Source organism: Spinacia oleracea, chromosome 1, assembly GCF_020520425.1.
Source record: "Spinacia oleracea cultivar Varoflay chromosome 1, BTI_SOV_V1, whole genome shotgun sequence".
NCBI lineage: Eukaryota > Viridiplantae > Streptophyta > Magnoliopsida > Caryophyllales > Amaranthaceae > Spinacia > Spinacia oleracea.
The window spans coordinates 14453525-14468540 of record NC_079487.1 but is presented as its reverse complement, the minus strand read 5'-3'; the positions used below and the strand labels follow the sequence as shown (position 1 = coordinate 14468540).

General features: G+C 39.9%; 1 non-coding gene across 1 annotated transcript; it reads left to right on the top strand.

Moving 5' to 3' along the window:
* The first annotated feature begins 1157 nt into the window (after window positions 1–1157).
* Window positions 1158–1264, top strand: LOC130466478 (small nucleolar RNA R71). Its single transcript, XR_008926703.1, has one exon. It is a non-coding gene; the product is annotated as a small nucleolar RNA R71 (small nucleolar RNA).
* The last annotated feature ends 13752 nt before the right edge of the window (window positions 1265–15016 follow it).

Genomic DNA, 15016 nt, shown 5'->3' with positions numbered 1-15016 from the left:
ATCTCTACCTTGCGGGTGTATGTTGAGAGATCCCCACACCAGGGATCACAAGGGAACCTACGGCCGTCGTGGTCAAACATAATTGCACTCCCTTTATGTCACGATAACCGGGTTTTGTCAGTTTTTCTCATTGTTGTTAAAAACTGAATGGCGACTCCTATATTACTAGTCAATTGGGTGTATACTCACAGGAAAATCCAATTACACTTGATTGAATAAAAAATAATCGTCACACCCACGAGGGACGAGGTCACGCATTAGCCTCGTGCTTTTTTGACCCCCTCACAGGCGGCCCATCATACTCATATACACTCCGCAAAGTGATAGCATTTACAATCTCTCTATTCTCAGGTTGTGAAGGGAGATGACCTTGGGGTCTCCCTGCAAGAGCAGTAGCCATTTGTGCCAACTGTGTATCGATGATCTTATTATGGGCGGTAAGAGCATCAATCTTAGCATCCTTCTCACTCAGAGACTTTTTCATTTGCATCATCATATTTCGCATCTCTACTAGCATAGGATCCGACTGAGTAGCTTGAGGCTGTGGTTTTGGAGATTGTGTCTGTTGTCTAGAGAACCCAGGTGGTCCACCCGACTTCTGATTATAGTTGGATCGTGGTTGGTAGGGTTGTTGTGATGGTGGGTGTTGAACCTGGTGTGGGTTCTGAACATTCATACTCCAATTGGAAAGTAGGGTGTTATTTTTGTACCCCTCATTGTAGGAATTGGAGTATGGATTATTTTGCTTGTAGGCCTGAACTGCGTTGCATTGCTCAATGGAGCTTCTACACTCTTGCGCATAATGACCCTGCACCCCACAACTATAACAGACATTCACAAATTGGGCACTCATTGCAGCGACACTAGCATGTTGGGCAGATTGAGAAGATGTAGTTTGCATATTATGAAGTTTGTAATGTAGGGCAGTCAGCTGAGCAATAAGTTGTTCAATAGAATTCTTCTCATGCTTACCACCCCTGTCAGCAAGGCCTCTAGGATTCCCATATTGGGCATTATGAATGGCCATTTCCTCAATCACCTCGAAAGCTCTAGATACATGAAGTTGCATAAATCTCCCACTAGCAGCTGAGTCCAGAATAAGCCTAGAATTATTACCCGGACCGTTGTAAAACTGTTGGAACAAGAAAGACGATTGTAGACCATGGTGTGGGCATTCTCTCTGCAGATCTTTGAATCTTTCCCAGACTTCAAACAAGCTCTCGTCTGCCTGCTGTGTAATAGAAATGATCTGGCTTCTCAGACGGGCTGTCTTCTCAGGCGGAAAATATTTCACATAGAAAGCAAGAGCCCAAGAATCCCAGTCGGTGATTTTCATAGCTGCTCGATTAAGCCCGTTAATCCATAGCTTTGCCTTCCCACTCAGAGAAAATGGAAAGAGCATCTCCAAAGTCTGCTCTAGCGTTACATTCTTCTGCTTGACAGTAGAGCAATATTGAATGAAAGATTGAATATGAAGATTAGGGTCTTCACCCTTTTCCCCACTGAATTGGTGCCTCTCAATCATATTTATCAATTAAGGTTCAATCTTTAAACTCCTAGCCGCAACAGAGGGCACGATCGCCTTGGGAAGCACAGACAGACTCGGCTTAGAATAGTCTGTAAGCCTTGGTTCTACTGTCTCGTCCCCTATCCCTGAATCTGTATGAAATAAATCGCCAATCAGATGATCAGATTCACAGTCAGAATAATCTCTCAACTGTTCGATGAATCTACGCCGTCTACGGAAGGTCCGTTCAGGTTCAGGATCAAATGGAGTAAGATCACTAGTATCTAAAATCCTGGGCATAAACAAGAAAAAATAGCAAACAGTTGTGAGATCCGATCTCAAAGAACGGGAGTTTCTTGAGAAGTAACAAACAATAATCTAGAATAAACAATTAATAACAGAAAATAAAACCGTTTCCCCGGCAAAGACGCCAAAATTTGACAGGCTAAAGTCGTATCACCTAATCAAAGATAAACCTAAAATCACTAGCTAAATAGCAAGGGAAGTCAGGATCGAATCCACAAGGAAACAACGTTCTTTCTATTATTAAAACTAAAGTCTAGACTATTGCGAACAAGAGTTTGGTTGGTTTTGATACTAAAACTACGACAATAATAAAATAAGGACAATTCAGATATAAAAAGGTCTAGGGCATAGGTTCACCGATGAACAACAATCCAGGATGATGAACAATCGACAATAATCAATAAAGAAATTAATTAGACTAGCATGCTCTCTCGAATCGATACTAATCATAGACTTAGAATTAACGGGCTCTCGCTACGTATTAATTCCAATTATACCTATTGACACAAGCCTAAACATCAAATTTCATCTCTCGAATCTTAACTTGATATTGCTTGACTAATACAATTAAACCTGCGCAAATCTAATTGCATAGTAAATGAAACCAATCAATAGGAATTAACCACAATACCAACAATTAACAACATTCAATCATCCCTTCATATTAATTCATGGATCCCCAAAACCCTAGAAAATAGACTACTCACACATGATTGAAATAACTAAGGCAATATTAATCAATGAAAACATAATTAAAGAAAAATAATAAATCAAAGTAAGAATCAATACCTAAATGAAGAACAATGAATAATGAAAGCTTGAATTTTGATTGAAATTAAAAACTAAGTGTTGCAACAAATTGAAAGAATAAACTAAGTAAAGGAAATAAACTAAGTGTTTGAAACTAGAAAATAAGATGTCTCTCAAAAGAATAGGGCTTAGTATTTATAGTTTGCCCAAAATAACATTCAAAAACCGGAAATAAACTCGCGAAAAACCGCATCAGGTTGACGTCTCCCGATCGGGCATTCTGCTCGACAAACAGGTCGATCGGGCGAAATTCCACCCGATCGGGCGGATGAGAAAAGCTCCATATGACTTTCAGGACGGCCGCCCGATCGGGCGCGTGTTGAAACTCCTAGAAGTCATTTTCTTTGCCCGGTTTTCTCATTTCGCCCTCCACTCAAAGTGCAATTTGCAAAATGCATCGTCCTTCACTCAAAGCACCAAGTCTAACTCCCCGGGATCGAACATAGGCATCCTAGGATCCCAAGGGTCGACCGTAACCATCCCGAACCTACTCGGGGTCCGCGTAGTGGCCTATATCATTGCGAAACGAGCCTAAAAAGGCTAATTTCTCATCGAAAAATCCTGAAACTCAAGGCACACTTACAACACATATTAGTACTAAAAACGGCTCCTAATAGCTCATTTGATGCAGAAAAGTACTAAGGGACGGGGGTAAAAACTCTATATAAAACACACATATCAATGACTGAGAATATAGCAAGGATGGGGGAATGTGCTTCAGATTCGCACATTTTTCACAGGTAGGACATTTCTTGACGAAGAAGTAACAATTCCGTTCGAGGGTGGTCCAGTAATACCGAGCCCTGCTGATTTTGAGGGCTAACATCTTCCCATTCATGTGAGTACCACATACTCCGGCATGTACGGTGTCCATGACTCTTTGTGCTTCGTGCTTGTCAACACATCAGAGATTGGGGCCGCTAAGGAACCTCTTGTATAAAACGCCGCCTTCTATGATAAAATTGGTTGATTGTAGGCGTAAAGCTCTTTGACTCTTGCTTGAAAAATGCGGGGGATACTCAGAATTTTGTAGATACCTTTGGATGTCTGTAAACCAAGGCTCATCTTTGTCAGGCTCGACGTCGTCAATAGCATGGACATATGCTTCCTCTTGACGCGTTTCAATTGTAAGTGGAATTTTAGCCATGCCATTTGGAATATTGATCATTGATGCCATTTTTGCTAGTGCGTCGGCATATTGATTCTCCTCTCCTGGGAGGTATGTGTAGCGAAGCTCTTCTACTTGCTCAGACAGCTTCTCGAGATATGACTGGTATGGGGCTAAGCTTTTGCTTCTGACTTTCCATTTGCCGGAAATCTGATTGATGATTAGGGAGGAATCCCCGTATACTCAAAGTTTCTGGACGCCCAGTGCTAAGGCGGCTTACAGGCCTATAATGCATGCTTCATATTCGGCTGCATTGTTTGTAACATTGAATTGTAACTTTGCTGACATGGGAATGTGAGTGCCGTCCGGAGCTACTAGGATTACACCAACACGACATCCGTTTTGATTTGAGGCACCGTTAAAGTGCAGCGACCAACTGTCATCGCTTGGCATTAGAATTTGCTCATCGGGTAGATCATAATCCTCCTCTTCTTCCTCGGCGGGACAGTCGGCTAGGAAGTCTGAGACCGCTGGACCCTTGATAGATTTTTGAGAAATGTACTTGAGATTGAATTCTGCTAACATAACCAACCATCTGGACAACCGTACGTTAAGAGCCGGCTTTTCGAATAGGTACTTGAGAGGATCTGCTTTGCAAATCACATACACTGTGTGGGAGAGCATGTAATGCCGGAGTTTCTTTGTGGCCCAAACCAAAGCAATACTGAGTCTTTCGAGTTGAGTATATCTGGTTTCATATTCGAGCAGCTTCTTGCTTAGGCAGTACACGACACTTTCTTTGCCTTTGATCTCTTGAGGCGGCATGGCCCCTACTGCCGAGTCAAATGTTGTAAGGTAAAGCCTGAGGGGAGCCCCCGGTATTGCTGGCTTTAACACTAGTGGATTTGAAAGGTAGTCTTTGATGGTGTCAAATGCATGTTGATAGTCTTCGTTGCATACCTTGGGCTCACTCTTGCGGAGTTTTCGAAATACTGGCTCACAGATCACGGTGAGTTTTGAAATGAATCTACTAATGTATTGTAACTTGCCAAGGAACCCCCAAATTTCTTTCTCATTCGTTGGCGGTTTCATATCTAGAATGGACTTGATTTTTGAAGGATCATCCTCGATACCCCGAGAACTGATGACATACCCGAGTAACTTGCCTGACGTTACCCCGAATTCACATTTTTTAGGATTGAGCCTCATATTGTATTGCCTGAGCCTATTGAAGAATTTTTAAAGTACTGTTGTATGCTCATGTCGCTCTTTGGATTTGACGATCATGTCGTCAACATATACCTCAATTTCTCTGTGAATCATATCGCTCATAATGGATGTGGCTGTTCTTTGATACGTAGCCCCTGCGTTCTTCAGTCCGAACGGCATAACTGTGTAGCAATATGTACCCCACTGAATGATGAAGGTTGTCTTCTCCATGTCCTCCTCTTCCATGGGAATCTGATTGTAGCCTGCGTACCCGTCCATAAAAGAGAGTAAGGCATGATTTTCGATGTTGTCGACCAAGATGTCGATGTGAGGCAATGGAAAACCGTCTTTAGGGCTAGCCCCGTTAAGATCTCTGTAATCAACGCACATTCGTACTTTGCCGTCTTTCTTTGGAACTGGGACGACATTTGCAATTCGTTATGGATACTTTGCTTCTCGAATAAATCCGACCTCTAGCTGCTTAGAGACTTTTTCTTCAATTTTGAGGGAAACATCCGGTTTCATGCGACGGAGTTTCTGCTTGATGGGCTTTGAACCTGGAATGAGGGGAATTGTATGCTGACCGATTCTTGGATCAACTGTTAGGTTATGATACATATGACAATTCATAAATCATGCGGAAAAACCATAAAGCCAGGAAAACATATTATTTACACATAATCATTTAGCATAGTTTAGATGCATACTCTTTGTTGCGTGCCTTCCCTAGCTGCGCCCGAACCGAACAAGAACAAGTCTTTAGGACTCCAAGTGTCGTCCCTCCGTAGATAGTCCACAGCACGTCCGGATCCGCCTTAAGATTGACCAACTAGAATCGCCCTTAAGGTACTATTATTTTCGGCACTTTATAGGCAATTGTATGACTGAATTTTGCTCTCAAAAACTCACTTTGAATACTTGAATGCTCGATGTAAATATGTGACCCTAGGCACCTATTTATAGAGTTATGGAAAAGGATTTGGAATCCTATTAGGATACTAATTTATTTAATTATAATCCTACTAGGACTCTAATTAAATAAATTAAATCTTTTAGGATTAGATTTAATCATATGACAAATCCCGGTAGCTTTAGGATTCGAGTAGCACACAAACACATACGCACGCACAGCAGCCCACGAGAGGCGCCATGCGCGCGCGCGCAGCCCGCGAGCTCGCAGCCCACTGCCGCAAGCCCACACGCTGCCGTAGCCTTGGCGCGCGCTGGGCCTGCCTTGCGGTGGGCCTGGCGCAGCCTTGGCTGGTGCGTTTGTGGCGCGCTGGCTTGCTGGGCGATGGCCCGGCTTCGTGCTGGGCCTTCGTCTGGCAGGCCTCGTCCGATGCTAATTCGTATGATACGCTTCCGATTAATTTCCCCATTCCGGAATTCATTTCCGATACGAACAATATTCAATATTTCCGATTCCGGAATCAATTTCCGTTTCGAACAAATATTTAATATTTCCGTTTCTGGAATTATTTTCCGATTCCGATAATATTTCCGATTCTGACAATATTTCCGTTTCCGGCAATATTTCCGATTCCGGCAATATTTTCATTTCCGATAATATTTTCCGATACGTACCATGTTTCCGTTTCCGGCAACATCTACGACTTGGATAATATTTATATTTCCGATACGATCCATATTTCCGTTTCCGGCAATATCATCGTTTCCGGAGTATTCATTTCTTGCTTGTGACGATCTCAGCTCCACCTGAAACAAAGATCCGTCGATTCCGAATATCCATAGATAGAGTATTTAATGCCATTAAATACTTGATCCGTTTACGTACTATTTGTGTGACCCTACGGGTTCAGTCAAGAGTAAGCTGTGGATTAATATCATTAATTCCACTTGAACTGAAGCAGCCTCTAGCTAGGCATTCAGCTCACTTGATCTCACTGAATTATTACCTTGTTAATTAATACTGAACCGCTTTTATTAGACTTAACATAGAATGTATACTTGGACCAAGGGAATTATTTCCTTCAGTCTCCCACTTGTCCTTAGGGACAAGTGTGCATTTCCTTATTCCTTTGTCGCTCGATGCTTTCTCTTGAACATAAGGTAAGAGTTGTCATCCTTATTATGTCCAGAGGTGTTTCTCGGTTTCAGAGTTCAACTGATCAAATAAACAGATAATCATAGCCTATGAATCATCCGAGCACGGCCATGCATTTCACAGCTTCTAGCTCTCCGAGTGGCCTTGTACAACTTTTAAGCATCTTATCCCGATTTATGGGAGGACAATCCCAATCTTGCGATCTTGAGATTAGACTTCGTTTGATAGGTTATTACCTGAGCGTTGCCTTTATAGCCTCCTTTTACGGTGCGACGGTTGGTCAACGTCAAAGCAACCAGTTCTCAAACAAGTAATCTCAAATCACTCGGGTATTGAGGATTTAGTGTCTAATAATTTTAATGAAATTTACTTATGACAGATTTTCATCTCTTACAGTAAAGTTGCATAGGCATGTCCGATACTAGTCTTCCCAAAGTAAGTATCTATGCAAATGATTATGACATTGCCATGTCCACATAGTTCAAGAAACAGAACTACTAGTCATCTTGCATTCTAGTCGTCTAACGTTTTCTATGCGTCCAATTTTATAGAAAACTCCGACCAGGGACCATTTTCAACTTTTGACATTCAAGTTCACTTGATAGACATTTCTTAGTCACAGGACTGGTCCTAACAGTCTACCTTGAATATATCGTCAATTTGAAGGGACTCATCATTTAATAAACCACAAATTAAATGGAAAAATGAATTCTATTCATTTATTGTGAATGATGAACCAATAATGTTTTACAAAGATTTAAACTCTAAAACTTTAAAACATTAAATAAGGACATCAAAGCCATTCTCCAATATGCTTGATTCCCATGGCTGCAGTGTGCGAGTTGTGCTTCGCCTGCGGAAGAGGTTTAGTCAATGGATCTGATATGTTGTCATCAGTTCCAATCTTGCTTATCTAGAATTCCTTCCTTTTGAAGTCTTTCTAAGCGTTTCAAGTTTATATGGCCTAATCGACAATGCCATAGATAGGTGAGATATGAATCATCCTTTTTGGCCTTTTTGGTATTTATGTTATAAACTTGTTTGTCGTGATCTAATAAATAAAGTCCATTGACTAATCTAGCAGATCCATAAAACATCTCTTTAAAATAAAACGAACAACTATTGTCTTTTATTAAAAAGGAAAATCCCTTAGCATCTAAGCAAGAAACTGAAATGATGTTTTTAGTAAGACTTGGAACATGGAAACATTCTTCCAGTTCCAAAACTAGCCCGGAGGGCAACGACAAATAATAAGTTCCTACAGCTAATGCAGCAATCCGTGCTCCATTTCCCACTCGTAGGTCGACTTCACCCTTGCTTAACTTTCTACTTCTTCTTAGTCCCTGTGGATTGGAACATAAGTGTGAGCCACAACCTGTATCTAATACCCAAGAAGTTGAATTAGCAAGTATACAGTCTATAACAAAAATACCTGAAGATGGAACGACTGTTCCGTTCTTCTGATCTTCCTTTAGCTTTGGACATTCTCTTTTGTAATGGCCTATTCCATCACAATAAAGACAGCTTGATGTGGACTTGTCCTGCTTTGATTTAGCATTGCCCTTGGACTTTCCACTTTTCTTGAACGGTCTCCCTCTAGCCTTGAGTAAATCTTTGGCTTCACAGTCCAGTATTATCTCAGCCTTTCTGACAAGGTGAACAAATTCTGCAACTGTTTCTTCTCTTGGTTCACTTAGGTATAGTTGCTTGAAGCGACCAAACCCACTGTGTAGTGAATTGAGCAAGATAGAGACTGTCATCCTTTCGCTTATTGGTGTTCCTAGTAGACTTAGGCGATCAAAATATGAACGCATAAGATCCACATGGAACCTCAGTGGGACGCCTACCCTCTGTTTAGTGCGAAGGAGCTGAACATGTGTTTCTTGGACTTCCATCCTATAACACCTGTTGGGAGAACTAACCTTTAGACCAGACATTGATTCAATCAACTCATGGACGTTCAGGTCCCTGTCCTCCGTGCTTCCACGACAGATATCCCTCAGATTCTTGATGAGCGTAAAAGGTTCATAGGCTACAAACCTTCTAGCCCAATCATCGGGGATATTGTTCAGCATGAGACTCATAACCTTTTTGAGATCCGCATCCCAGGCGAAAAATCTTTCAGGGGTCATGTCTCTGGCATAGTAGCTTGGCATTGGATGTAATAGTACATACTCAAGTCCATTGAGTCTGACTATTTCAACTAGCTTAGCTTCCCATTCAAGAAAATTTGCTAGGTTCAGCTTGACCATAAGCTCAGAACCCATGATGATGTTTTGATTGTTGTTTTCCATAGTTAAAATTACAATTGAAAAGAATAAACAAATAAATAACCATTCATAGTTTCTCTTAATAAACTTAAATTCTAGCATACATGCATAATTCAATGTCCATTAAGCATTTTATTCAGGTTATGTGTTCCGGCAGGTGTGAATAAAATGATTCCAAGATCCTAAAATCATTGAAGAATTAAGCACAGTTTGTCGACTTAATTCTAAAACATTTTAGGTAAGCAAAAGCCTTTTGCTAATAGTCTATAAACTATTCTTGGTTGATAGGTACGTCTAAGAACTTATTAGGTAAACCTATCGATTTTGCCACGACATAAAAGGACTCCTTACTTATATCATTGAGTTTCACCAAAACTAACATGTACTCACAATTATTTGTGTACCTTGCCCCTTTATGACCAATAAGTAACACCTCGCTGAGCGAAAACTATTACTAGATTGATGTAAAGGATATCCAAGCAAGTGTATATTTTGGCATTGCACCTTTTAACTCAATTTTTAAGTTTGGAACTTAAGGCTCTTACTATGTTGGTTAGATTTTAAGTGAACTAAAATCCTTAATCATGCAACATAATCAAGCTTTGATCTCATGCATATTTAAGACATATTTAAAAGCAATAAATAACTTAAAACATGCATAAGATAAATGTGATCTAGTATGGCCCGACTTCATCTTGAAGCTTCAACTTCAAAGTCCGTCTTGAAAATCTCCGTGGGAGGCACCATTTTCTTCAAATAGGATAAGCTATAATTAAAACTAATTACAACTATTTGATGGTACGCAGACCATACTTGAATTGAAAAACAATTTTGGTACTTTAGACCAATTACATTCAAATTAATGGTACGCAGACCATATTTTCTATCCTATTTGGGCCATACTAGTCACTTCATAACCTGCAAAACAGTACATATACAATATATACCATTCACCCATTCATTATCATGAATGGCCCACATAGCTGGTTAGTAAAACACATTATGCATCACATACACATTTGCAGCAATTAATCAAGGGCACCAATAATCTACAAATTATTCAGTCCTTATTAATTCTAATCAAGTTGTTTTAACCTTAAGGATTTGTAGACCTGATCAAGAGTTTATGACTAAAAGGGCTCCCACTTAAACCAATAAATTCACATGCTTTACTAATTTTAAACATAAAAATGTATTTCTAGTCTAACCGGAAACATACAAATTTAATTAAAATTTAAAGCTCATATAAATTTATAATTGAATCCACAAATTTAATTTATTTTCAGTCGTATTTAAATTAATTCATGATTTTAATTTTAGTAAAATAATTAGAATAAATAAAATTTATTATAATTACAATATTCAAAATTAAAATCCAAGAAAATAATTAAATCATTAATTTTAAAGTTAATTAAAATTACGTAAACTGAAAATTTCAAATTAAAATTTTAAAACGATCTAATCGTAACGCAACAACCCCACACAACGCACAACCATGGGCCACACGCACACATCCATCGCTGGCCATGTGCGCGCAGCCCATGCGCTGCGTCGCATCGCTGCTGCTCACCATCGCAAGGCGCGCGCCAGCGCTCGTCGCAGCAAGCACGCTGCTCACCATCGCTGGGCGCAGCGCTCGTCGCACGCGCATGCTGCTCACCATCGCTGGGCGCAGCGCTCGTCGCACGCGTTCGCGAGGCAGTGCGCGCTGTGGCGCAGCTCGCTTGCTGCCCACACGCGACTGCTCGTGCCTTGCTCTCGCCCTTGCCCATGCGCCCATCGCACACAGCCCACGACACAAGGCAGGGCTGCTGCCTTGTGCTCGTGCACCATGCCCTTGCTCGCTGCACTCGTACCGCATGGGCGACGTGTTAGGTTATGATTCATATGACAATTCATAAATCATGCGGAAAAAGAATAAAGCCAGGAAAGCATATTATTTACACATAATCATTTAGCATAGAATAGATGCATACATATTGTAGCGTGCCTTCCCTAGCTGCGCCCGAACCGAACAAGAACAAGTCTTTAGGACTCCAAATGTCAGCCCTCCGTAGATAGTCCACAGTACGTCCGGATCCGCCTCAAGTTAGACCAACTAGAATCGCCCTTAAGGTGCTTAGGATTTTCGGTTCTTATTGCAAGTGTATGGCTGATTTATATTTCAAAAACTTACCCTTTGAATACTTCAATGGTATCCATAAATTGTGACCCTAGGCACTTATTTATAGGAGTATGGAAAAGGAATTGTAATCCTACTAGGATGTGGATGTTAATCTTTCCACAAATCCTAATAGGATTAGGATTTCCCGCACACGCATCGTACAAGCCGTGCACCCGCGCAGGCCTTGCGGCTCACGACAGGCGCACAACCCATGTGCGGTGCTGCGCGCGCGCGCGCCCTTGGCTGGGCCTGGCCTTGCGCTGGGCCTGGTCGAGGCGTGCGTTGCTGCGTGCGGCTCGCTGGGCGATTGCCTGGCTTCGTGCTGGGCCTTCGTCTAGCGGGCCCCGTCCGATGCTAATTCGTACGATACGCTTCCGATTAAATTCCCGATTCCGGAATTCATTTCCGATACGAACAATATTTAATATTTCCGATTCCGGAATTAATTTCCGTTTCGAACAAATATTTAATAATTTCCGTTTCCGGAATTATTTTCCGATTCCGATAATATTTCCGATTCTGACAATATTTCCGTTTCCGGCAATATTTCCGATTCCGGCAATATTTCCATTTCCAATAATATTTTCCGATACGTACCATGTTTCCGTTTCCGGCAACATCTACGACTTGGATAATATTTATATTTCTGATACGATCCATATTTCCGTTTCCGGCAATATCATCGTTTCCGGAGTATTCATTTCTTGGTTGTGACGATCTCAGCTCCCACTGAAACCAAGATCCATCGATTCCGAATATCCATAGATAGAGTATTTAATGCCATTAAATACTTGATCCGTTTACGTACTATTTGTGTGACTCTACGGGTTCAGTCAAGAGTAAGCTGTGGATTAATATCATTAATACCACTTGAACTGAAGCGGCCTCTAGCTAGGCATTCAGCTCACTTGATCTCACTGAATTATAAACTTATTAATTAATACTGAACCGCATTTATTAGACTTAACATAGAATGCATACTTGGACCAAGGGCATTATTTCCTTCAGTCTCCCACTTGTCCTTAGGGACAAGTGTGCATTTCCTAAGTCCTTTGTCGCTCGATGCTTGCTCTTGAACATAAGGTAAGAGTTGTCATCCTTATTATGTCCAGAGGTGTTTCTCGGTTTCAGAGTTCAACTGATCAAATAAACAGATAATCATAGCCTATGATTCACCCGAGCACGGCCATGCATTTCACAGTTTCTAGCTCTCCGAGTGGCCTTGTACAACTTTTAAGCATCTCATCCCGATTTATGGGAGGATAATCCCAATCTTGCGATCTTGAGATTAGACTTCGTTTGATAGGTGATTACCTGAGAGTTGCCTTTATAGCCTCCTTTTACGGTGCGACGGTTGGTCAACGTCAAAGCAACCAGTTCTCAAACAAGTAATCTCAAATCACTCAGGTATTGAGGATTTAGTGTCTAATAATTTTAATGAAATTTACTTATGACAGATTTTCATCTCTTACAGTAAAGTTTCATAGGTCTTGTCCGATACTAGTCTTCCCAAAGTAAGTATCTATGCAAATGATTATGACATTGCCATGTCCACTTAGTTCAAGAAACAGAACTACTAGTCATCTTGCATTCTAGTCGTCTAACGTTTTCTATGCGTCCAATTTTATAGAAAACTCCGACTAGGGACCATTTTCAACCTTTGACATTCAAGTTCACTTGATAGACATTTCTTAGTCACAGGACTGGTCCTGACAGTCTATCTTGAATATATCGTCAATTTGAAGGGACTCATCATTTAATACTAAACCAAGATTAAATGGAATATGAAAAATACATTTCATATATGATAAATGTTCAACCCCAACATTTTACAACCATGGGCCTCTAACCCATCTTTAAAACATTTCATGGAATTCAAAGCTATGCTTGATTTCCAGTCCTACAATGTGAGTGTTGCTTCTCACTTGTTGCATAGGTTTAGTTATCATGCTTTGCTAATCTTAATATCCCTTTCTTCGAATGTTTTTCGAGATAGGATGATAAGATCTTTTGAGTTTGTTTATTATGTGATCTAGTCTTTCTTACTACAATAGTGGTTCTACGCATTTTGCAATGAAGAACCATCAAATCAGCAGACATGTGATCCAGCCAAGTTCAGTGAAGAACTTTTTAATGTAAATAACTCAGTTTTATTGCTTCTTAGGCAATAAGTACTTCTACTTCAACTGTATAGGTTGCTAGTGATGCTTTGGTTTGGATTTACTTATCCAAGGAGTTCACGGATATGTGGAAGACTTTCCAGCTGTATCATAGAACATAGAAATTAATATTTAATTTCCCACGCAACAACTCATGGTCTCCGATCCATGTTGCCATTTCAAAACACGATGCTCTATAGCTCGTCCTTGTTAATGGTTAACTCCAAAGGGTCTTGCTTGATCCTTTGCCAGTGTTTATGGGTGTAGCATCAATATTTAGCATATCTTTATTTCCTTGAATCAAGAACTAATCCTATGTACCTTTTCAAGTACCATAAGTTTTTCTCGATCTCAATCTAGTTGATCTTCACTTAGATCAATAGAGATTGGTATATGTTCGTCATGCCTAAAGTCATACGATACGTTTTTGGCGATCCTCATATTATATCATACATGATAAATTCTTTTGCAGAATAATTCCCAATTGAATTCTATTCATGTAACTTTAGCTCATCTAGTTTCAGTAGATACAAAATCCAGCTAAATTCTTTGACATATAATATAGGTTAAGAATCTTACTTAGATCCTTTGATGTTTAACTTAGTAAATGCTTATACATAGTTCAAACATTCTTTACTTAGATTTATTCACATGGGTCGAATATCTCCAATGGAGTCTTTCGTGCTTGATTTAGTAAATGCCATTACTTAATCCAAAACATTAATATAAGATCTTTGTAAATAGATCTTAATACCCAGTATGTACTAAGTTTCGCCTTGGTCCATCATTGATGAATAATTTCAAATCTAAGTCATTAGCATTTGAATGTTATTTCACAATAGAGAGATATGTATGTGATATACACAGGACCAATTAAGTTTTTATGTACTCCCACTAAACTTCTTATATATCTATAAGAATCATGTACATTTTATGAAACTAAAATACTTATTAGCTTCACTAAAATACATTTCTAATTCCCAATTGCTTGCTTAAATCTGTACTTAGATTTCAAAAGCTAGCTTTCTTTTTCAAGCATTTATTTGGATCCACAAATCCTATGACATACCATGTACATAGTTTATTCCAACATTTTATTGAGGAATTGTTTTGTCATCCAATTTCCATATGTACCAATATGCAATCATTGCTTGTTTTATAGACTTGAGCATTACGATTATGCATGAGGTTTCAACACAATCCACGCCGTGAATTTGCTTGTAACCTTTAGCAACTAATCTAGATTTGTGTGTGAACACAATTTCATGTTTGATGGTTTTTATCCTTAAAATAAACTTTGCAACCAATAGGTGTGAAACTATTCTTGCAAATCAACAAAATTTCAATTTTGTCATCAAAACATTGAGTATGTTTTATGGCCTCTAACCATTTAAAACATTTGAGTCTATATATGGCCT